This window comes from Pristiophorus japonicus, chromosome 6, assembly GCF_044704955.1.
Source record: "Pristiophorus japonicus isolate sPriJap1 chromosome 6, sPriJap1.hap1, whole genome shotgun sequence".
In the NCBI taxonomy this organism is placed as follows: domain Eukaryota; kingdom Metazoa; phylum Chordata; class Chondrichthyes; family Pristiophoridae; genus Pristiophorus; species Pristiophorus japonicus.
The window spans coordinates 189,686,499-189,710,517 of NC_091982.1; positions in this window are offsets into that span (position 1 = coordinate 189,686,499).

Sequence of the window (24,019 nt, forward strand, 5' to 3'; positions counted from 1 at the left end):
GGAATCTTTTGTTCCCAATTGCTGCTATTAATTTCTAATTGTCTCAGTATTGCCAGGGGTCAGACTACTAGAAACAATGACATATTACAAACCCACTGAAATGAATAGAACTGGGGTAATTTTTTTTTCACAGGAAAATTCACAGAAAGAGGTTACATGTTTTACAAATTACAGCAACTGTCACTGGAAATAAGTCAGACTTGACAAATCTGTGTCTGGAAGCCAAGAAGATTTGCAGTTTCTGTTTCTATACCTCGACATAACTACAACACATAATAGAGACGGTAAATTTTAAAATGATTAATTTCTCCACAATGCCACTATTGGATCCGTTTCAGCAGCAAAGAGTTTCTGTGTGATGGATTCCCTGAAAATACTGGCACACACCTGAGGACCCCTCATTCTATTTTACAAAAGATAATGTCAATACACAAAGGGAAACAGTGTTATCAATGCAAAACTGTTTTTTTCTTCAGTACACAGACATAGAACCAACATGCCATTAAGTGAACAAATACAAAAAAATCTGATGATGGATGCACAGAAATCTGATCCTCGCATGGATCCCTAGAGCCGAGGGATCCAATTTGAAAAGCGAGGTTCTAAAAGGATGGCTGATCAGCATGTGAATTTCATTGCATCCAATTATATTTAGGGTCACTTCAAAATGCAACAGATGCACAGTATTTAGAAGAAAAATTTCACTCCCTACCTTGCGTTAATAAATCCCCAAATGCCACTTTCACACAGCTAGCTATTTCTACTCTGCAACCATTTTGCTCCTATGTTGCCACTATACAGGGAGCAGCTGAAGAAATAACAATGTACACTTCTTACACGGGCTTATTACGTACAGAGGCATCTCAGAGTGCTTTACAGGGTGGTGGACAATAAATCAAAAGTAAGCAGAGGGAAAAAAAATAATAAAATGTCAGGAGGCATCAAGAGAGGCAGAAATATGATCAAAGAGGAGAGTTTTGAGTTTTTTGAGGGCAGAGAGAAAAGTGGCAAGACAGAGATAGAAGGAAGGCGTTTCAGAGAGTAGGGGCAAAGTGGTTACAGGGCTGCTGTCGCTGTGAGCAGAGAAAGAGAGGAAAGATGGTGTTAATGGGCTGGAGAGTGCACAAACAGACAGAGGGCTGGAGAAACCCTGCAGGTAAGGTGTCTTAAGGAAATAGAGGGATTGAAGACAATGACCAGACTTTTGGGACATGGGAAGCCAGTGGAGCTTGGCAAGGGCATTAGTAATAGGCTATAGCGATAGAAAGGGATGTAGGCATTTGAACATAAGTATGAGAATTTTTAAATCAAGGCATTGGTGGACCAGGATCCAAAGTAAATCAGCAAGCACAGGGTTGCTGGGTGAGCAGGAGGGTACAGGTTAGGATGTTGGCAGCAGAGTTTTGGATGAACTTACATTTATCAAGGCTGGATGATGGGAGCCCAGCTATGGAATAATTGAGTCTGGAGGTACAATAGCATGGATGATGGTCTCAGCAGCAGGTGGGGTGAGGCAGGAGCAGAGACAGAAATCTACAAACTCCACACAAAGCAGGCTCAAAATCTGAGACCTTGCTGCTTTGTATGGCTCAGTACTATACAATACTGTAATAGCACAGTTTAAAAATCTTAGGATAACAATAAAAGCAGATCATAATGCCAAAACTATGATTTAACTAGTGTTGCAGTATTGTTTGTATAATAATTTCAACTGATTGATATTAAATTGTTAAAGTTAAATTAATATTGAGAATTGGGATAATCATACATCTGTCTTCATATCTGGAAAAATACCAACATGGGCTTCCTTTGCTGATTGGTGTCCAATAATCCCCCCCACCCCACTTGAATCTTTATAAAACATTTATGGACTTCAGTAACTATCAGGTACATAAATACTATAATTCACTAGATACCATGGCAATTAACAATGTCAAAAGACTGTGAATCTACTGCTATAAATCACTGGTTTCAGAAGATTTAAAAAAAATAGAAGCGTGATCCTGTGCACACAGGTTAAGTATCTGTGTTGAGAAATTTCCTTTCAGTGGGAAACAACAGGTATTCCACTCTGAGTAATCAAATGAAAGTTCTGGTCTTATCTAATTTTAGAAGTAATTCTTTGAGTTTGAGCTCTCGGTCGGGAGCCTCATCCACTGGCAGCACATATCAGAAATCTGGTCATGTGCTGCTCATGTTTTGCATTATGTGATAATGGCCAGAAATACTCCCTGCCAACAGCATGAATTCAAAAAATGACTCCAATAGCTTTTCTCTGGTAAAGCACATTTATATTGATAGTGAGTTACTGGCAGCAGGTGCCCTAAAAAGACAAATTTTGTGTCTCTGACTGTGTCTGCCATCCAACTTTTCATGGGTCCCAAGAGGGACCACCAAAACCAGCATAAAAGACAAGACTATTCCACTGGGTCCCAATGGGGGTCCGTGGTATGTTGGTACAGTTCAAAAAGGAAACAGTAGCACTCAAAGGTTGTGTATTTCCATTTCAGCATCAAACTCTGGTGCTCTTAACAAACTGCCTTTAACATTATTTTTAAAGAAAATGTGTTAATAAACAGCCAATGTAATTTTACTCAGTGCTGGAAAGGTGTGCACTATTCATAGATTTTTTTAAATGCCTTTTATTCCCATTTTTGGTTATACAATTCCAATTGTTATTAGAACACATGACAAGCGTTCCGCAGTGGCTCAATGAGTAAAGCCACCATCCAATGTAATATTAGGCGATACAACCCAGAACATCCCAAGTGCAATGTCTGGGCTGCGCTGAGTTAACTGATTTCAACCCAGTGGTATTGGATGCTACAGTTAGGCTAAGGTGGAAAATTATCCACAAGGGCTGTTTTTCCTGATTGGTGTCCGAAGACTTCGGCTGAAAATGCACATGTAATGACACTGGGAAAGATCAGGATCAGCCTTGCCTATGATGTCCTCAATCATCAAATCATCAATTGGCGTTAGATTCTAGAAAGCTGCTAGCATTCTTGGCATCATACCGCTCCAAAATTCAATGGGAGTGAAATTGGTTTAAGTCAGTGGCGCAAAACAGGCTCATTGTGAATCAGCAGCCTGTTTCACAGCACACCGGATTTTTTCCCCCATTGACCTCAATGGAAAAAACAAATAAATCGGGCAGGGTGTAAAACAGAGGTGAGAAAATTGAAAAAAAATGTGATTGGAGCAGGGTTAGATCAGCTTCTAGCTCATCTTATCTTCATCACCAGTTGCACCATAGTGCAAAAGGAAAAATCAGGCAGCAGGTTAGTTTCGTGCCATCTCCCTGCTGCTAATGCTAAATGGATGTAAAAGTTTACATATTTCTATTGCCACTATCAGCTGTTCTTTTGGTCTCTATGAGAGAATTTGCCCAATTAGAGTTAATTAGTATTGAATTATTGGCCAGTTTTCACAGTGAAATCATGTCTACTGAGATTGCCTAAATGCATTTCCCTTACAGTCAGACCATTAAGAGCCACAAATGGCCGAGGCTTTCATCTTATCAGTAATGCTGGGTTTGAACATAAGGTCTCAGAGGTAAAGGACATCTAGTTCTACTGTTGAACCAAATTAACTGATACTGTTTGCATTAATAATGGCATTTACACAATTAATAATGTTTTATACATCTGCAGTTTTTAAAATGTCAAACTTCAACTCAATAAAAACCTTTCACGAATGGGCTTAATGATCAGTTTTCAAAAATATATTATTTTGTGGATCTTATTGAAAAACAGCAGGTGGAAATGTTTTTTTAAGAGTCTCTCTATCCATTAGCACATCCCGATTTGCACTTCGAGTTACAATGAATGAAACCAAATGTCTTTATTGAGCGACTGCTTTTCTAGGTCTGTGCTCTGTAGCTCCTAACCTGGCAGCCAGCCATCGTCTCAAGTCTCCTCATTAGAAAACCAACTGTAAGTCATCAAGGAGCAAGAGACAGCTGGCTAGAGATTAGCGATCTAAGGGGAAAAAAAGCCGACCATAACAAAGATTTCAAACGAAGAAAAAGAGGTGGAATTAACAACAAAGCATTTATAATTGAGCAGAGTTTTGCAAAATAGTTTAAGCTAAGATTGAAATGGTAGAATTTAGGGCCCAAGTTTCGGATATCCTCCCAGAACGGCGCACTCCAAGAGGCCCGCCTATTTTTTAGAATAAAAAAAGCACCTAAAACTTACCTCGCGATTCTCTGAGTCCAGCAAACCTGTTTCACAGTCAACGCAGCACAACACAAGCAGCTGGGGGCGGAGCTACAGCCCTGCGCTAAAAAGAGTGCCAGCAGCTGTGCGCGTCCTGTCTCCGGGCGACCCTATCACTGGCCGAAGGGACGTCGCACTGTTCGCTGCCCCTATCCTGGGCTGAGTGGCCTGCCTGCCTCACTGTCTATCACCTCGCCTCGTCGCCACTGCCCTTACCTCCTCGGCGGCGGGGCCCGCCCGACCAGCACCTCTTCGGCAGCGGGGACCACCCGAACTCCTCCTCGGTGGTGGGCCCCGCCTGACCAGCACTTCTTCAGTGGTGGGGCCTGCCCGAACTCCTCCCCGGTGGCGGGCCCCGTTCGAACTGCAGTTCTTCGGCGGCGGGCCCCACCCGACCAGCTCTTTGCCGGCGGGGCCTGTCCGACCAGCTCTTCGGCAGGCTGTTGGAGGGCTCCCGGTGCTGCAGTAGGTGAGTAGAAACTTTAATTTTTTTATTTATTGATTGATTTTTTATTTTTTTAAATTTTATTTTTTAATTTGTTATTTATTTTTTGATTGATTGATTGATTTATTGATTTATTTATTATTGATGATGGCTCTTTATTGGTAAAAGTGAAGTGTTTAATGCTTTGTAAAATCCCCTAATTTCCCTCTAACTTCCCTCCCCCCTCCATCTCTCACTACCTGCGCCTAATTTATAAAGTGTAGGCAAGGTTTTTCTGAGCGTACAAAAATCGACACTTACTCCAATCTAAGTTAGTTTGGAGTAACTTTTCGCTGCCTGAACTTGCAAAACAAGCATAAGTGGCTGGTAATGCCCCCTTTTGAAAAAGAAAACTGTACTAAAACGAAACTATTGTAACTAACTAGAACTGGAGCAAACTAAATGCCGAGAATTGCGATTTCTAAGATACTCCATACTAAACTAGTTGCTCCAAAAAAATAGGAGCAACTCGAGCTGAAACTTCGGCCCATACTGTGGGATTCTGTTGGAGAAGTGGCTTATATCATTATTTTACATAAGTGAGATAACTACACAAATATTAAAGATCTATTACCATCTAATAAGAGAGTGTGGATGATTACAACGCTGATAACAGGTTCACAGATTGGCTGCAACCAATAGCATTGTTGATGTGAACACTGTGTAAGATGATGGTGGGCTGAGAATTGTCAGCATTCTATATAACAGTTTTAGATGACAACATTTGCAAATGGAACCTTAAATTTGAAGATTTCATGATCGCGCTCAATGAAAATAATCAATGTTAATTTATAATCCAATTAACAGTGCACTATTAAAGGAGTAAGGAAAAAAAATTGAATTGCTAGAATACATTTAAGTACATTACAGAAGTTGCCAGCGTTGACTGTTTTAAAAGATTTCTCATTTACAAAGTAACATTTTAATCTGGATCACTATGAGAAAAGTAATATTAATGCAATGTGGCCTTAAAAATTGGCTGCAAGCCAGAAATATTACAACTGATGTATTATTCTGATGAAAGCTGCAGAAATAATTTAAAGAATTAAATTCCAAACATTAAGGGATGATAGAAACTCCCTCCAGATCAACATAAGAAACATAAGAAATAGGAGCAGGAGTGGGCCACCTGGCCCCTCGAGCCTGATTTGCCATTTAATATCATGGCTGATCTGATCATAGACTCGGCTCCACTTCCCTGCCCGCTCCCCATAACCCTTTATTTCCTTATCGCTCAAAAATCTGTCTCTCTCAGCCTTAAATATATTCAATGACCCAGCCTCCACAGCTCTCTGGGGCAGAGAATTCCACAGATTTACAACCCACTGAGAGAAGAAATTCCTCCTTGTCTCAGTTTTAAATAGGCAGCCCCTTATTCTAAGATTATGTCCCTTAATTTTAGTTTCCCCTATGAGTGGAAACATCCTCTCTGCATCCACCTTGTCGAGCCCACTCATTATCTTATATGTTTCGATAAGATCACCTCTCATTCTTCTGAACTCCAATGAGTAGAGACCCAACCTACTCAAACTATTCTCAAAAGTCAATCCCCTCATCTCCAGAATCAACCGAGTGAACTTTCTCTGAACAGCCTCCAATGCAAGTATATCCTTCCTTAAATACGGAGACCAAAACTGTACGCAGTACTCTAAGTGTGGCCTCAGCATTACCCTGTACAGTTGTAGCAGGACTTCTCTGCTTTTATATTCTATTCCCTTTGCAATAAAGGCCAACATTCCATTTGCCTTCCTGATTACTTGCTGTACCTGCACAGTAACTCATGCATCAGGATCCCCAGGTTCCTCTGTACTGCAGCACTTTGCAATTTTTCTCCATTTAAATTATAATTTGCTTTTCTATTTTTTCTGCCAAAGTGGATAACCTCACATTTTCCCACATTATACTCCATCTGCCAAAATTTTGCCCATTCATTTAGCCTGTCTATATCCCTTTGCAGATTTTTTGTGTCCTCCTCACAATTTGCTTTCCCACCCAGCTTTGTATCATCAGTAAACTTGGCTGCATTACACTCGGTCCCTTCATCCAAATCATTAATATAGATTGTAAATAGTTGAGGACTCAGCACTGATCCCTGCGGTACCCCACTAGTTACTGTTTGCCAACTGGAAAATGACCCATTTATCCCGGCTTTCTGTTTTCTGTTCATCAGCCAATCCTCTAACCATGCTAATATATTACCCCCAACCCCATGAACTTTCATCTTGTGCTGTATCCTTTTATATGGCACCTTATCGAATGCCTTCTGGAAATCCAAATACATCAAATCCACTGGTCCCCTTATCCACCCTGCTCGTTACATCCTCAAAGAACTCCAGCAAATTTGTCAAACATGATTTCCCTTTCATAAAACCATGCTGACTCTGCTTGATTGAATTATGCTTTTCCAAATGTACCACTACTGCTTCCTTAATAATGGACTCCAGCATTTTCCCAACGACAGATGTTAGGCTAACTGGTCTATAGTTTACTATTTTTTATCTGACGCCTTTTTTAAATATCAACCGCCAATGTGAACTACCTACTTTTCTTTATTCTCTTTGTTACTTGATTTCAATTTGAAGAATGATTTTTGCAAGGTTTGAAGTCAAAATTAAAGGCTAGACCAAGTTTTTGATTAATCACCAGTTTTGTGGGATGTAGCAACAACAAGAGACCCATCTGCCAATCTGTGGTACGAAAGGGTATCTGTAATCCATTAGACAGGCATCCAGTAATGGCATCAAAATGACATCATTTGTACTTTGCCCTTAAAGCAATGCTTTCTTGAAAATCTAGAATAAATATTTGTGATTTACAATTCAGAGTTTTCTAAATGACTGGTTATTATCATCTTCACGACAGCTAAACTGAAGTTTATCTATTCTACTAAATACAATATTACACTTCAAAACAACATATCTCCCATTTTGTATTTTTGCTTAAGGAAAGGTAACTTCGATGGTATGAGACGTGAATTGGCTAGAATAGACTGGCGAATGATACTTAAAGGGCTGGCGGTGGATAGGCAATGGCAAACATTTAAAGATCATATGGATGAACTTCAACAATTGTACATCCCTGTTTGGAGTAAAAATAAAACGGGGAAGGTGCCTCAAGGCTAACAAGGGAAATTAAGGATAGTGTTAAATCCAAGGAAGAGGCATATAAATTGGCCAGAAAAAGCAGCAAACCTGAGGAGTGGGAGAATTTTATAATTCAGCAGAGGAGGACAAAGGGTTTAATTAGGAGAGGGAAAATAGAGTATGAGAGGAAGCTTGCTGGGAACATAAAAACTGACTGCAAAAGCTTCTATAGATTTGTAAAGAGAAAAAGATTAGTGAAGACAAACGGAGGTCCCTTGCAGTCAGATTCAGGTGAATTTATAATGGGGAACAAAGAAATGGCAGACCAGTTGAACAAATACATTGGTTCTGTCTTCACGAAGGAAGACACAAATAACCTTCCGGAAATACTAGGGGACCGAAGGTCCAGTGAGAAGGAGGAACTGAAGAAAATCCTTATTAGGCAGGAAATTGTGTTAAGGAAATTGATTGAAGGCCGATAAATCCCCGGGGCCTGATAGTCTGCATCCCAGAGTACTTAAGGAAGTGGCCCTAGAGATAGTGGATGCATTAGTGATCATTTTCCAACAGTCTGTCGACTCTGGATCAGTTCCTAGGGACTGGAGGGTAGCTAATGTAACACCACTTTTTAAGAATGGAGGGAGAGAGAAAACAGGTAATTATAGACCGGTTAGCCTGACATTAGTAGTGGGGAAAATGTTGGAATCAATTATTAAAGATGAAATAGCAGCGCATTTGGAAAGCAGTGACAGGATCGGTCCAAGACAGCATGAATTTATGAAAGGGAAATCATGCTTGACAAATCTTCTAGAATTTTTTGAGGATGTAACTAGTAGAGTGAACAAGTGAGAACCAGTGGTTGTGGTGTATTTGGATTTTCAAAAGGCTTTTGACAAGGTCCCACACAAGAGATTGGTGTGCAAAATTAAAGCACATGTTATTGGGGGTAATGTACTGACGTGGATAGAGAACTGGTTGGCAGACAGGAAGCAGAGAGTCGGGATAAACGAGTCCTTTTCAGAATGGCAGGCAGTGACTAGTGGAGTGCCGCAGGGCTCAGTGGTGGGACCCCAGCTATTTACAAAATACATTAATGATTTAGATGAAGGAATTGAGTGTAATACCTCCAAGTTTGCAGATGACACTAAGCTGGGTGGTGGTGTGAGCTGTGAGGAGGACGCTAAGAGGCTGCAGGGTGACTTGGACAGGTTAGGCGAGTGGGCAAACGCATGGCAGATGCAGTATAATGTGGATAGATGTGAGGTTATCCACTTTGGTGGCAAAAACACGAAGGCAAAATATTATCTGAATGGCGGAAGATTAGGAAAAGGGGAGTGCAATGAGACCTGGGTGTCATGGTACATCAGTCATTGAAAGTTGCCATGCAGGTACAGCAGGCGGTGAAGAAGGCAAATGGTATGTTGGCCTTCATAGTTAGGGGATTTGAGTATAGGAGCAGGGAGGTCTTACTGCAGTTGTTCAGCGCCTTAGTGAGGCCTCACCTGGAATATTGTGTGCAGTTTTGGTCTCTTAACCTGAGGAATGACGTTCTTGCTATTGAGGGAGTGCAGCGAAGGTTCACCAGACTGATTCCCGGGATGGCAGGACTGAAATATGAGGAGAGACTGGATCGACTGGGCCTGACTTCACTGGAGTTTAGAAGGATGAGAGGGGATCTCATAGAAACATATAAAATTCTGACAGGACTGGACAGGTTAGATGTAGGACTAATGTTCCCGATGTTGGGGAAGTCCAGAACCAGGGGACATAGTCTAAGGATAAGGGGTAAACCATTTAGAACTGAGAGGAGGAGAAACCTCTTCACTCAGAGAGTTGTTAACCTGTGGAATTCCCTACCGCAGAGAGTTGTTGATGCCAGTTCATTGGATATATTTAAGAGGGAGTTAGATGTGGCCCTTATGGCTAAAGGGATCAAGGGGTATGGAGAGAAAGCTGGAAAGTGGTACTGAGGTGAATGATCAGCCATGATCTTATTGAATGGTGGTGCAGGCTCGAAGGGCCGAATGGCCTACTCCTGCACCTATTTTCTATGTTTCTATGTTTCTATGTTTCACATTGGAAAAAATGTCATTATAATATTTGAAGTCTCATCTCCATATTGTTGATCCAGTCTAAGAAAGGATATTGAATTAGGAATTTCTTAGTTAATGAAAAAAATTAAAGGCACACAGTCATGAAAATAACAAGTAGAATATCTGTGAATATCTGTGAATCTTCAAACAAAATATATTTCTCAGAACTGATGCTAAACTGTGGGGTATAACTACGTACACATCGATTTTGCTCAAATTGTCAATTGTTTCTTCAAACTTTTAAATCTGGTTTTCTGTCAATGCAAATGAAATTATTCCTGCCATACAGCCAAAACATCATTGTGACAACTAATTGTAGAAGCACTGAAAGCTATTCCTCTGAACTAAAGGGCACTTAATTTAGGGTGACCATATTTTCTAAACCGAAACTGGGGGGACACAGGGTTAGAGCACAGCAAAGTAGCCAGGAAGATAATGTAGATCGCAGTGTAACGAGGCGAAAATTATAGCAGCCTATATTTTAACAGTTGCACACATAGACTACAAATGCAAAGCAAATGTGCATATAATTTCTGCAGATGTGACGTCACACTATTGAAGCACATTCAGACACGGTTTATAAATAACACAATAACACTCTCCAGGAATGTTAGTATTTTGTACCCACTGTCGATATGACCTATTTAAAACATTTCTTTCTTCACATCATTGCCCAAGTCATTTATTTTTCCCAGGTTTTTAATGATTGCTGTGTTATCTCTGCATTTCAAGAAAACCGGCTTGATGACTGTTACTTCAACTAGTGGAATACGCGTAGAGATTAACTTCCATCAACCATCATGCAGTCAATGATAATGCGGATATAACAAGGCCTGGATTTTCGACTTTTCCGATTTCGGGGCACTAATCGCAGCAGGGCAAAACCGATACCGCCTGAAAAAAGTTTGTATTTTTGACTGGAAATGTTGGCAAAAAATTGAGGATCCACGATCATGGGTGTTAAATCAGGCATTACACAACGGACTTTTTGCGTTCAAGCCGAAAGTTGCGGCGGTAAAAGAGGTGGCCATTTTGTGCATGCTCAGTCCCGCTTTTGCCTTTCCGGACACAGACGTTATTTCAGGATGCGGCAGCTTCCTGCGTGAATGCGCATATGATCTACGCGACTTCTGTCACTTCTGCAGAAACGGAACAGCAGGAGGTCAGACAGCATGCCAGGCATTTCTCCAATGAGGCTGCTGAGGCCTTAGTCCATGCAGTGGAGAGAAGGTGGACATCACTCCAACTGGCTGGGGGAGTGAGACCTCTGCCAGCTATATTGAAAAGAATTTGGCGTGAAATTGCCCAGGATGTGTCTGCGGCAGACACGGTTGCCAGAACTGACACACAATGTCGCAAAAAGTTCAACAACCTTACCAGGATGGTCAGGTTGAGTACCATTCACATTTATTTATGCCTGCTATCCTTCCAACATAAATGTCAGACGCTATGGGGCCGAAATTCAGCTCCCCAAAAAGCCCACTTATGGTCAGAAAGCGGCGGCTATGCGGCGGAGTTAAGCGGCCGCCAGCTTCCAGTCCAATGTCCGCTACCAGCGAAATTTAGCTTGGGGATTTTTCTGGCAGTCCCCACTTCCGCCCACTGCTGTTAACCTCCAAAGTGCGTCATCAAAGGGCACACCGCCGATCTCCCGCACCTCCAGCAAAATTTAGCTCCAAAAATCTTTAATCCGGCACGTGGTGCCCCCGACAGCTTTTTTTTTCGGTGCAACTAGCTTTCCCTGTGTGAGCCATGGCAATGCGGCGGCCCTTCAAGGGGAGGGTGCAGTGCCGTGGCCGCCATGTTTTTTTTTATCAACCAACTGCCAGGTCGAGCCGACAGTTATGCCCCCGGGTTCGGCCGGGCTGCCAACATGCAGCCTGGCATCCCCTCTTGGGCTGGGCTGGCTGAAACCCTCCCTGGTGGCCTGGTGGACTGAAGTTTTAAAGTGCCGAACGGGTGAGCATGGTGACGCACAAGCATAATGACGTCATCTCTGCTCCGCTGCTGACTGGCAGCGACAGAGACTCTGTCCTGCCTCAACTTCCGCCCCGCTAGAATACTTGCCGCCCCACTTCCGCCCCCATTATGACCGACTTCCGGCCCACCAAAAAATAAACGACAAAGAGCTGAATTTACCGAAAGAGGCGACCTCATCCGATGCGGTGGAAAAAGCACTTCAGGAGAACATAAGAACATAAGAAATAGGAGCCAGAGTAGGCCATTTGACCCCTCGAGCCTGCTCCGCCATTCAATGAGATCATGGCTGATCTGATCATGGACTCAGGTCCTTTTCCCTGCCTGCTCCCCAGAACCCTTTACTCCCATATCGCTCAAATATCTGTCTATCTCCGCTTTAAATATATTCAATGACCCAGCCTTCACAGCTCTCCGGGGCGGAGAATTCCACAGATTTACAACCCTCTGAGAGAAGAACTTCCTCCTCATCTCAGTTTTAAATGGGCGAGCCCTTATTCTAAAACTATGCCCCCTAGCGTTAGTTTCCCCTATGAGTGGAAACATCCTCTCTGCATCTACCTTTCGAGCTCCCTCATTTTCCTATGTGTCTCCATTAGATTATCTCTCATTCATCTGAACTCCAATGAGTAAAGACCCAACCTGCTCAACCTTTCTTCATAAGTCAATCCCCTCATCTCAGGAATCAACCGAGTGAACCTTCTCTGAACAGCCTCCAATGCAAGCATATCCCTCCTTAAATAAGGTGGCCAAAACTGTATGCAGTACTCTTGGTGTGGCTGCACCAATAACCTATACAGTTGTAACATGGCTTCTCTGTTTTTATACTCTATCCCCCTTGCAATAAAGGCAACATTCCATTTGCTGTAACTGCACACTAACTTTTTGTGTTTCATGCACAAGGACACCAGGTCCCTCTGTATTGCAGCATTTTGTAATTTTTCTCCATTTAAATAATAATTTGCTTTTTTATTTTTCTGCCAAAGTGGATAACCTTACACATTCCCAAATTATACTCCATCTGCCAAATGATTGCCCGCTCACTTAGCCTGTCTAAATCCCTTTGCAGATTTTTTGTGTCCTCCTCACAATTGTTTTCCCACTCACCTTTGTATCATCAGCAAACTTGACGACATTACACTCCAAATCATTAATATAGATTATAAATAGTTGATGACCCAGCACCGATCCCTGTGGCACCCCAGTAGATATTGTTTGCCAACCGGAAAAATGACCCATTTATCCTGACTCTCTGTTTTCTGTCAGTTAGCCAATACTCTATCCATGCTAATATATTACCCTGAACCCGTGAACTTACATCTTGTGCAGTAACTTTTAATGTGGCACCTTATCGAATGCCTTCTGAAAATCCAAATACACTACATTCACTGGTTCCCCCTTATCCACCCTGCTTGTTACATCCTCAAAGAACTCCAGCAAATTTGTCAAACATGATTTCCCTTTCATAAAACCATGCTGAATCTGCTTGACTAAATTATGCTTTTCCAAATAACCTGCTACTGCTTCCTTAATAATGGACTCCAGCAGGAGTGGAAGGTGCAGGTAAATTTCAGCCCCTATGTGAAGTATCTCATGTATATGTCTATTCTCAAAGTCTTGCAGCCTGTGGGGTGTTTTTCACAAAGCCTCAGAAAACTCAAGGATGACTTCTCCAGTCATTGCCTCTTAATTAAGGATGCACATACACTCTTGTTCCCTAATCATTGAGAATCTTCCTCATAATATATTCCAACTCCTGATATGGGTTTCAGAAAGATCACCTGCAGCCCCTATGCTACCTCCCTCTCACCTCCTAACAATTGCTCATAACGCTCCTGCAACATCAACACAGATTGAAGTGAAAACATTAGAACATCCACACAGCCTCAACTATTGAAGTATGGTCGGCATATGTGGCACAACAGGAAGTGTACCCTTTCTGAACCTTTCCTAGCTTTCTCTTTGCAGTTGAAGTATTCACACAACAGGTGTGAGCAGCTGCGCACAGGTGGGGGTCTGCCTCAAATCCTAGAATTGTCCGATGTCAAGGAATGGATGTTGACCCTCATTGGAGTACCAGCTCGGGCAGTAGCCGGGGGTGATGCTGAGCCCCCTTCGGGTAGTGAGGTTATGTAAATGGCTTGCGCGACTGATGTGACTTCCGTGAGACGTTTTATGAAGTGGCGGAGGGGCCTTCAAATATACATGTCCAATGCCACCTTCGTGCTATCGCCCAGCCCCCTACCCCTGCTGCTAACGTCACGTCTGTTTTTTTGTGTTTGCAGAAGAACAGCCTCAATTGTGCCAAGCGTCCAGGGAGCCATCATCATCTGGCTCTGGGGGAGATGACGAGGCTTGCGATAAGACTGCAATGCCTGAGCCGCAGAGCCCACCAGTTGGCCCCTTGTAAGAGACCATTTCTTGGGAGGGGGCCAATTTGAGTTGTCGAAGGCTCCTGGCCCCAGTCGCCTTCAGCAACACGAAACGAGAGGAGAATCTCGGAGGCCAGCTCTCCAGAGGGTGAGTTGGCAAAGTAGGTCTGCTCAACAACAGACTGACATGGAAGTGGACTTGGTGGAAATGTCCAGGGAAAACACAGGCATGGGTGCATTGGGTCGGACCCCAGAGAGCATCGACAAACTTTCTGCGACTGTTGCGGAGGCAGCGTCACGCATTGTCGGTGCAACTCAGGACTCCAGCGAGGCCGTCATTGCCCGCTCACAGAGGCTGGTGGCCTGCAGCAGTGACAGTGGAGTTCCAGAGTGTGTAGTGCGTGCCCTTGATCACTTCGCAGCATCGATCGAATCGCAGGCACAAGCTACGCTGCTGTTTGGTGATGTTATGCGGTCGATGACTGGTGCCAATCTCTCTGTGTTTCCCACTGTCCAACGGGAAAGGGACAGTGCCGAAGCAGGCCAACAAGTTCTGAGAAACAAAGTGCTCTGGATGTTGAGGCCCAGCCCCGTCGGAGTCTCAGTGGACCCCAGGAAATGGAAGATGCTGTCCTTCCTCAGAATGCATTGCAGCTCCCACCACTGACTCTCCAACCATGCACCCTACACTGTACTGACCCCAGCCACCAGTGACTGCTTCCGCCGATGATGAAGCACAGTAGTCCACGGCTGGGTTTTCCAGGCCCAGAGCTGGTCCAGGGCGTCCTCATACACCATCTGCAATGTCTGCCCCCCTAACACAGCAGCCCTCAAGATTCACGGAGACATGCCTCCAGGGTGACCAAGACTGGGAATTCAACATTTAGGAGGCTTTCTGTAGGCACTGAGGCCTCATTGAGGAGGAGTAGCAGGTGTGGGAGGGGGATGAAGGGAAGTGGGGGCAAATGTGAGGCCAGGTCCCATTAATGGGTGGGAAAACATTGTGTAGATGGTCGGATGTATTACGAGTACGCATGTAAATAGTTAATTTTAATTAAAGCACTTCATTACTGTTGAGTTACTTGCAGCAGAACACTGTTTATTGAATGGTTTAGTTTTCTTGGGCCCAAGTTTCGAGCCGCGCCTAGAACGGCGCAGTCCCGACCTGGACGCCTGTTTTTGGCGCCACAAAGTGCGCCTAAAAAAACCCTCCAGATTCTCCAGCTCCCTGCAGGTCCTCTGGCCCTCGGCGCAGCGCAGCAGGAGCTGTAGGGGGCGGAGCCAGGTCCCTGCGCTGAAAACAGTGCCGGGATCTCTGCACATGCGCGCTACAGTGGGCACACATGTGCAGTAGCTCCAGGCACCCAAAACTATGTGGGAGGGGCCCGCAGCACGCAGCCCCTAGCCCTGGCCCAATGGCCTCACTGGGGCTGTGTGAATAAGGCTCCTCCCACGGCCAGCTCCTGCTTCCTCCTGACCCGACTCGACTCCCGCTTCCCGCCTCCGGACCGGACCGGAGACCGACCTGACTCCCGCTTTCCCCCCCCCCCCGCCCCCATCCCCGACCCGACTCCCACTACCCCTCGCCCCCGCCCCCGCCCCCGGACCGGACCCGACCCGACCCACCTACTGGACCTGACCCGACTCCCGCTTACCCCCCCTGCCCCCGGACCGGACGCGACCCCCCAGACTGGACCCGACCCGACTCCCGCTTCCCGCCCCTGCCTCCGGACCGGACCCGACACCGACCCCGACCCGACTCCCGCTCCCCCCCACCCCCGCCCCCGCCCCCGGACTGGATCCGACCTGACCTCCCTCCCCCCGACCTGACCTCCCTCTCCCTCCCTCCCTCCGACCCGAACCGAACCGACCTCCCTCCCACCACCCCCCCGACCCACGATCCCCCAGACCCAACCCAACGCTATCTACCTGTAAATCTGGTGCTGGGGACGGGCCCTGCCCGAAGTCTCGGGCCCGGCCCGTTCAGCCTCCCTCCCCCTTCTCCTTTCCCCCCCCTTTCTCCTTTCCCCCCCTTCTCCTTTCCCCCCTTCTCCTTTCCCCCCAATCTCCTTTCCCCCCATCTCCCCTTTATCCCCTTCTCCCCCCTCCCCCTTCTCCCCATCCCTCCCCCTTCTCCCCATCCCTCCCCCTTCTCCCCATCTCTCCCCATCCCTCCCCCTTATCCCCCATCCCCCCCCTTCTCCCCATCCCTCCCCCTTCCCTCCTTCCTCCTTCTGCTCCCTCCCTCTCTTCCTCTACCCCCATCCTCCCCCTCCCCTCGCTGTCAGAAACACAGACACAGAGAATGAGAGACACACACAGGCAGAGACAGAGAGATAGAGACACTGACAGAGACACACTGGGGGGGGGGGCATCCCAGCACGCTGTTGGAGGGCTCCCGGTGCTGCAGTCGGTAAGTAGAAAATGTTTTATTTATTGATTTTTAAAAAAATTATTTCTTATTAATTTTTTTTGATTGATTTATTGGTTGATTTATTGATGTATTTATCATTTATTATTGATGATGGCTCTTTATTTGTAAAACTGAAGTGTTTAATGTTTGTAAACTTCCCTTTAAACCCACCCACCCCCATTCCCTACGCCTGATTTGTAACCTACGCCTGATTTTCTAAAGTGTAGACAAGTTTTTTTCGAGCATACAAAAATCTTCACTTACTCCATTCTAAGTTAGTTTGGAGTAAGATTTCACTGACGAAACTTTGAAAACAGGCGTAAGTGGCTGGACACGCCCTCTTTTGAAAACAAATTCTGTTCCAAAGTGAAACTGTTCTAACTGACTAGAACTGGAGCAAACTAAATGACGAGAATTCCAATTTCTAAGATACTCCGTTCTACACCAGTTGCTCCTAAAAATCATGTGGAAACTTGGGGCCGTTAGGAGGGCAGGGTGGTGGGGGAACTGTTTCTTACATTGTTGGATAAAAATGTAACTTTGACCCTTTCCCATTGATGTTGAGTGTATCATTCCAAAATTCACTGTAGAAGAGTCTTTATGGTGGCAAATCTTAGCTGCATCCCTCTGCTTCCCCATTCAAGCAAACCGATCCATTATGAGCTGGCAATGTGCGGCTCTTGCTCCCGCAGCATCTCGACACAGCCTCCCCGTGGATGGGGTGGCTCTGCAATCAGTGCCTCGCCAGACTCCTCTTTATTGTCTTCTTCCTCCTCCTGAGGTGGGCTTGAAATCACCACTGGCAGTGTCTGGCCCCTCATGATGGCCAAGTTGTGTAGCATGCAGCACACCACAATGAATTCAGAGACAAGTTGAGGGGAGTATTGAAGGCTGTCTCCAGAGTTGTCCAGGCATCGGAAGCGTTGCTTGAGCACCCCAGTTGTCTGTTCAACGATGTTGCAGGTGGCTGCATGGCTGTCGTTGTAGTGCTGCTCGGCTTCTATGACGGGATTCCAGAGGGGGGTCATGAGCCTTGTGGCCAGGCCGTAACCTTTGTCCCCGATCAGCCAGCCCTGCACTTGCCTTTGTCACTGAAACATCCGTGAGACAGTGCTCTCATGCAATATGAAAGCATCATGTGCACTCCCTGGATAGCGGGCATTCACTGTGAGGATGCGCTGCATGTGATCGCACACCAGCTGCACGTTTAGGGAATGGTATCCCTGTCGGTTTCGGAATACCTCTGCATTGTGTGATGGTGCTCGCAAGGCGACGTGTGTGCAGTCAGTGACTCCTTGAACCCTTGGGAAGCCCGAAATTCTGCCAAACCCTAAAGTCCTCTCACTCTGGCTGTCCCTGGTCTTAGGGAACTCTATGAATAGCATTCTGTGGGCGTACAGAGCCTTTGTTACGTGCTGAATGCAGCAATGTACAGCATGTTGAGAGATGCTGCATACATCCCTGCTGCAGCCTGCAAGGAGCCGGAGGCATAGAAGGCCATCACCACAGTCACCTTCACTGCGATAGGCAGCGCAGTCCTGTTGGCACCGGTAGGCTGCAAGTCTGCCTGTTGGAGCTGGCACATCTCCTTTCGGAAGCGTAGCCTTCTCACGCACTGTGCCGCAGAGGGCTGGAGGTATGAGCGATGGTCCCTGTAAACCCATGGGGGGTAAGGCCTCCTCCCCAGATGTCTTCGGCCGCTCCTCATCCATGGGCTGACATGGCCAAGAACGCTTCTTCTAGCTTGAAGTCGCCTGCCAATAGCAACCAGCATGATACGCTGGTGAATTAGTAATTTTCCCATTCAATTCTCTTACTGACCTTGTAAGGAAACTGAAATGGCACATAAAAGTGCCGTTTGCAAGTCGGAGCTTCACGTAGCATATTGCGCACAGCCGTTGCAGTCAATGTCAAATGCAATGTCTAATCCACCACCCTCCAGCAAAATATGCTACCCACACCGCCTGCTGCATCCTGGGAATGACGATGTTTTTCAGATGTTTCCTGGAGCGGGCGTTAAATGAGGCGTAAGGGCCGAATTTTCCATCCGAGGTGCTAGTGCAGTGCTGCACGACAATTGACGTCGTGATCTCAGTCAAAATGGAGGACGGGGTGGTACCTTTTTTCGCCACCACAAATCAGGAGCCAAATTTATCGACTGGGTGCTAAAACCTGGATGCCCAGCGTAACGCCCAAAAACAGCATTTACTGCACCTTGGGGCGCAAACAGATGCACAAAAGAGCCAAAAATGCAGCCCCGTGTTTTAATTTGAATAAGAATTAACAGAAATGATGTTCGCCACCGAATGGCACATTATAAAACTACAAACAAGATGATTTTATAACAGTTTATATGTCTAGTAGTACATACAAACAATAATTCTGTCAAAATCATCAGATGGCCACACTTAAAGCCAGACAGACAAGAGTGTGGAAGCGGGTCACCCTGGCACAGTGAGGGAAAAGGGTGCTCCTGTCATAAACAAACTGGGGAAGAGGGGTGTCGCCCTGGCACAAAGATGGTTGAGGCTGGGGTTGCCATTCTGTTTGCCTATGGCATTATTGTAATGGAAATGGCCTGCAGTAGTTCCGCTATCCTCAGGCATAAAGACAGCCCCTTCTATATACACATACACACAGAGCCATGTTTATCCTCAGACTGGCACTGTTCTCATAGGACTGAGTGAGACTGAGGAACCGAGCCTTGGCTGCTGAGTTACAGAGGCAGACACTAAAACCCTTTCACTCCGTGCATTGATGCACCCTTAGTGTTAGCTGTCCCTGGGCTCCGGCTCACACAGACAACACCACCATCACATCTCCCGTGCAAACACAGCCGCCCCATTGGCCAGCACTCACCCCTCAATCTGTCCTTTCCTTTGTCCAAACCGAAGCAATTCAGCAGGCAACAAATGGCGATCCGTCCATTCATTGGTCTGTTGCTACCAATGCGTAGAGAATTTGTCAATCAGCAGTGAGCCTTGTTGATTGGTCTGTCTCTAATAGCCCAAATTTGGCCCTCCGTTTTTTTCAGCGCACCTCCGAGCCCCCCGCCGACATTTTACATCAGAAGCAACACCAAAAAAAATCCGTTAGTTCATGGCCGATTCTTGGGTCGTTTGTGCAGCTGGCGTGGCGCAGAAGAAAGAGAGGGGGGTGGAGCTAGGTCCCGGTGCTGAAAACAGTGCCAGGCCCTCTGCACATGGGTGCTAGAGTCTGCGCGCATGTGCAGTAGCTCCTGGCAGGCCGTTTCGGCAAACGCACACTGCAGGCTGTGTGGGAGGGGCCGAAGCAACCATCCCTAGCCCTGGCCGAATGCGTTCCCTCAGGTAGGAGTTCTATTTTTTATTTGTTATTTATTGTTTGATTTTGGTGCTTTAGGTGCAGGGTTCCTTCTATTTTCTTATTTGTTATTTATTGATTGCTTATTACTTTGGTCTTGGTGCTTTAGGTGCAGGGTTCCTTCTATTTTATTTGTTAATTAATTGCTTATTACTTTTTGTGCTTTGTTTGGTGCTTGGTGGTGCTTTAAATGTAGTTACTTGCGCCGATTCCTTAACTGTAAGTAAGGTCTTTTTCTGCGGACAAAAGTGGACACATACGCTGCCCTATGTTAGTTTAGTACAACTTTTTTCTGGCCAAATTGGCATAAATGGTGTAAGTGGCTGGGAACGCCCCCTTTTGAAAAAAAAACTGACCTAACAAAAAACCTAACTAACTCACTTATACTGGCGCAAATTAAATGGCCATATTTGCAACTAAAAAGATACATCAGAAAAATCAAGTTACACCAAAAAAATGGTCCAACTCATGGGGAAATTTGGGCCCTATTATATCCCTGAGTGCAGGTGTGGATTTACACGAGCTGTAATTAGGATGAATGGAGCTTATTTAAATAAAATGGCAGCTTAGGTATTTGGGGATGAGTTTTGTGAACCGGGGCCACTTTCTGGGACATTGTTTACCCGGGGAGACAATGGAATGGGACTGTCAATGGAAAATAAAGATGTATTTTCACCCTCATTTAAAACAACTTTTAATTTGTTAAGTGTTAACTTAAAGGATGGTATTACACTGTATATTAATGTATTGTGAGTCCGCCTTTTAATTTGGTCCCAACTTTTTTGGTAAAATATTTATATTTAGATGTCTATCCAATTGTACCTGTTATTGATACTGTAAAATAACCCACTGTTCAAAAACTGTCAGGAACTTTCCCACAAGTGATTCTCTAACAAGTGTTAGCTGTGTGCAACGTACATTGAAATATTATATTCCCCTACTCCTCAACTTTCTGCTTTTATTCCTCTCCTGAATACTTTTGGGGCTGATATTCCTCTAACTCCCACAAGCATCTGATTCTGGGGCATTAGGCAGAGGAAAGTAAAGCAGAGGCTCATTAGGCCAGGTCTTTGACCCCATGTGCATATTTCCTGAGGCATCACCTGGCATGGGTTGGAAGCTTCTGCATGGAACAGGTGGAAGCTTTAAAATTTTATGTAAATGACACAGGAATAACACCATCATACCTCCTTTGCGTTTTTCTGAGATTCTGCCAGGCGGAAGCCTAAGCAGATGATCATCCATACAACATGAACGTTATAGGCCAGCTTCTTCAGATCTTCAGAAAAGTTAGTTTCATCATTTTATGGGCCAGCAAAGAGGACAAGTTTTTGACAGCAGCCAGGAAGTCCACAATCCAGTGGGAATTTGCACTGGTAAAATCTTTAAAGCCTGCAACAGTGCACAGCCTACGTTCCCTGATCTGGTGCACCTGCCTCTTCACAGGCCAAAACAGATCAAGAAAGAATCATAATTCATAGAATAGTACAGGAAAGAAGGAGGCCATTTGGCCCATCGAGTCTGCACCAAGTCAAGAGCCACCTTGCACCTGATAATTCAGCCAGATTCAACACACCAGCTCGGCAAGTTTCAAGGGCTCAAATTTACATTGGGGAAAATAGACATGAAAGAAAAATCAGCCCTAATGTCTCATGCTGTTCCAGGGGCTTCTGAACCAAAACTGTACCTCATGCAAGTGGCCCCTCTTCAAGTTTGAACCTGAATAATGAGTATTACATATGAGGAGCATTAGAGCTAAGCCCCATCCTGTCTTCATGAATTGTAGCATTGAAATTAACAAACTCAATATAAATGTGCAATCAAACCTGGGTTGTTTTCTGGTCCATAGGAATTAATGTCTAACCATCAAGAGGACTCCAAAATAGTATAACTCCCAAAATGGAGCTTGAAATCTATTGAAATAAGACTTTTAAAATGCTACAATTTATCTCAGGTGGTAATGGAAAATAAAAATCAAGCTGTAATGATGAATCTATATAAAACATTAGACTACAATTGGAGTACCTCCTGCAGTATTGGGCTCTGTACTATAGGAAGGATATTGATCCTTTAGAGAAGGTACAATGCAGATTCACTTGGATGCTCTCTGGTATGAGGAAATAAAAATATGAAGAAAGACTTCAAAAGTTGGGACTTTTTTGTTAGAACAACACAGATTATGGGATAACATAATACAGGTTATTAAAGCTATGAAAGATGGGACGGGGTAGATAGAAGCAGACTGTTTCCAGTAGACGAGGGTTCATGAACGAGAGGCCAAAGATATCAGATTAATTGTAAGAGATTTAGAACAGAGAACAGGAGAAATCTCTTCACGCAGTGAGTTGTGAGGCTGTGGAATTCACTTCCAGGATTAGTGGTTGAGGCAAAAACTATGTTGACATTCAAGATTAGATTGGATAGGTGGTTGAAGTAAAGGAGTTGAAGGGATATGTGATCAGGGAGGGTAAATGGGATTAGAACCATTTTCTCACGAGAGGCTAAATGCTGATCGGGCCAAATAACCTGATTCCGTATTGTAATTTTTATGAAAAGAAAACAGTATCTGTTATGTGCTGCAGCAGTAAATTCACTAATGATCTAAAATTCCATTTAATTTAACAGCTGTTATTTTAAGTAACTGTCAAAGTACTGTGTGTGTGAGAAACAAGAGTGATACCATCTGAAGAATGATGAAGAAAGCTATGGCCAGAGGAACTTCAAAGAAGCAGAAGCTCTGAAATGTTGACATATTTTAGATCTCTATATAAACTACAATCTCTTTAGTCCTCTGAAGATACCTTCAGGTACATTTTTGCATTCACTGCCTCTGGTCGGAGCGAATCGAACGCCCTTTATAGAACTAGCGTGATTTTTATTCCATTAATTTCAATAGGAATCTGTAACAGGCAGGCAATAAACAAAATTTTTCCCCACACAGTTGAAATAAGTTATATTTGATTTATTTTTGCAGCAGTTGGAAACGCAAGTTTAAAAATAAATATAAATATAAAAATAATCATTTGTCTCACTCCAAGAAGCCTTAATATATATAGCTCTAGTGTTAGTGACAAGCAAGCAAACGGTATCCAAAATGATTGCTAAAGATGCCACTTTTTATTATAGTAATGCAAACTTCATAAAAACAAATAAATCTGTGTGTGGTTTCATTGTTCCGTGATTCAACACAGTCGTACGATTTTAAAACTCCAAAGACTATTGCAAGCACTAAAAGTGATTCTGTAATATGAGTAGTCTGGCAGATCAATGTGCATGCAATGCTAATTACCAATATATGCAATGCACCAGTATGGACTATTTGGAACAGAGCCCATTTCTTGGCAGAGGGTCTCAATAGCTGCAGGTCACAGTCAGACTGCTTGTCTACCAACATTAATTAGAGTGATTTGTGAAGATATAAGTCAGCTTTATCAAAAAGCTTCTGGGTTAAGCTTCCGGGAAACCTCAGACAGGGTTGTTTTTTATGTTTTATGTTTTACAGATCATGTTCTGGCCACCACAAAGAACTTGAGACAGATCACAATGGAATATTCAACTGGTAATGGATTTTCTAATATAATTTTCTGAGTTTGTACATATGTCATTTGTAAAATTTCTAACAATTCTGGTTCCTTTTTACTAACTTATATCGACTTGCATGTTTCTTATGTCTTTGAGGATTTTGGTATCTTGGCTCCTCTTCAGTAAGGGTTAGGATTTGAAAAGAAAACATTATCTAGAGAACACTTCTAATAAAGACCATACTTTATGTTATCTATATCCTTTTCCTGCTTTGTAATTACCATGGATTTACTGAAAGCTATCATATGTTGGAAAACAAGTTGCTGTTTATCCAAATGGTAAACAAATTCACATATTCAAATCAGCAACAATTTAGTTCTGAATGACTGAATAGCCATAACAGCAGTCATGCATATAAAAAGAATGATCAAACAATAACTTAATCATAAATAATAATTGCTTCTTTTCCTGCAAATAATACCACACAAAGGCTATCTCATTTTAATAGTAACC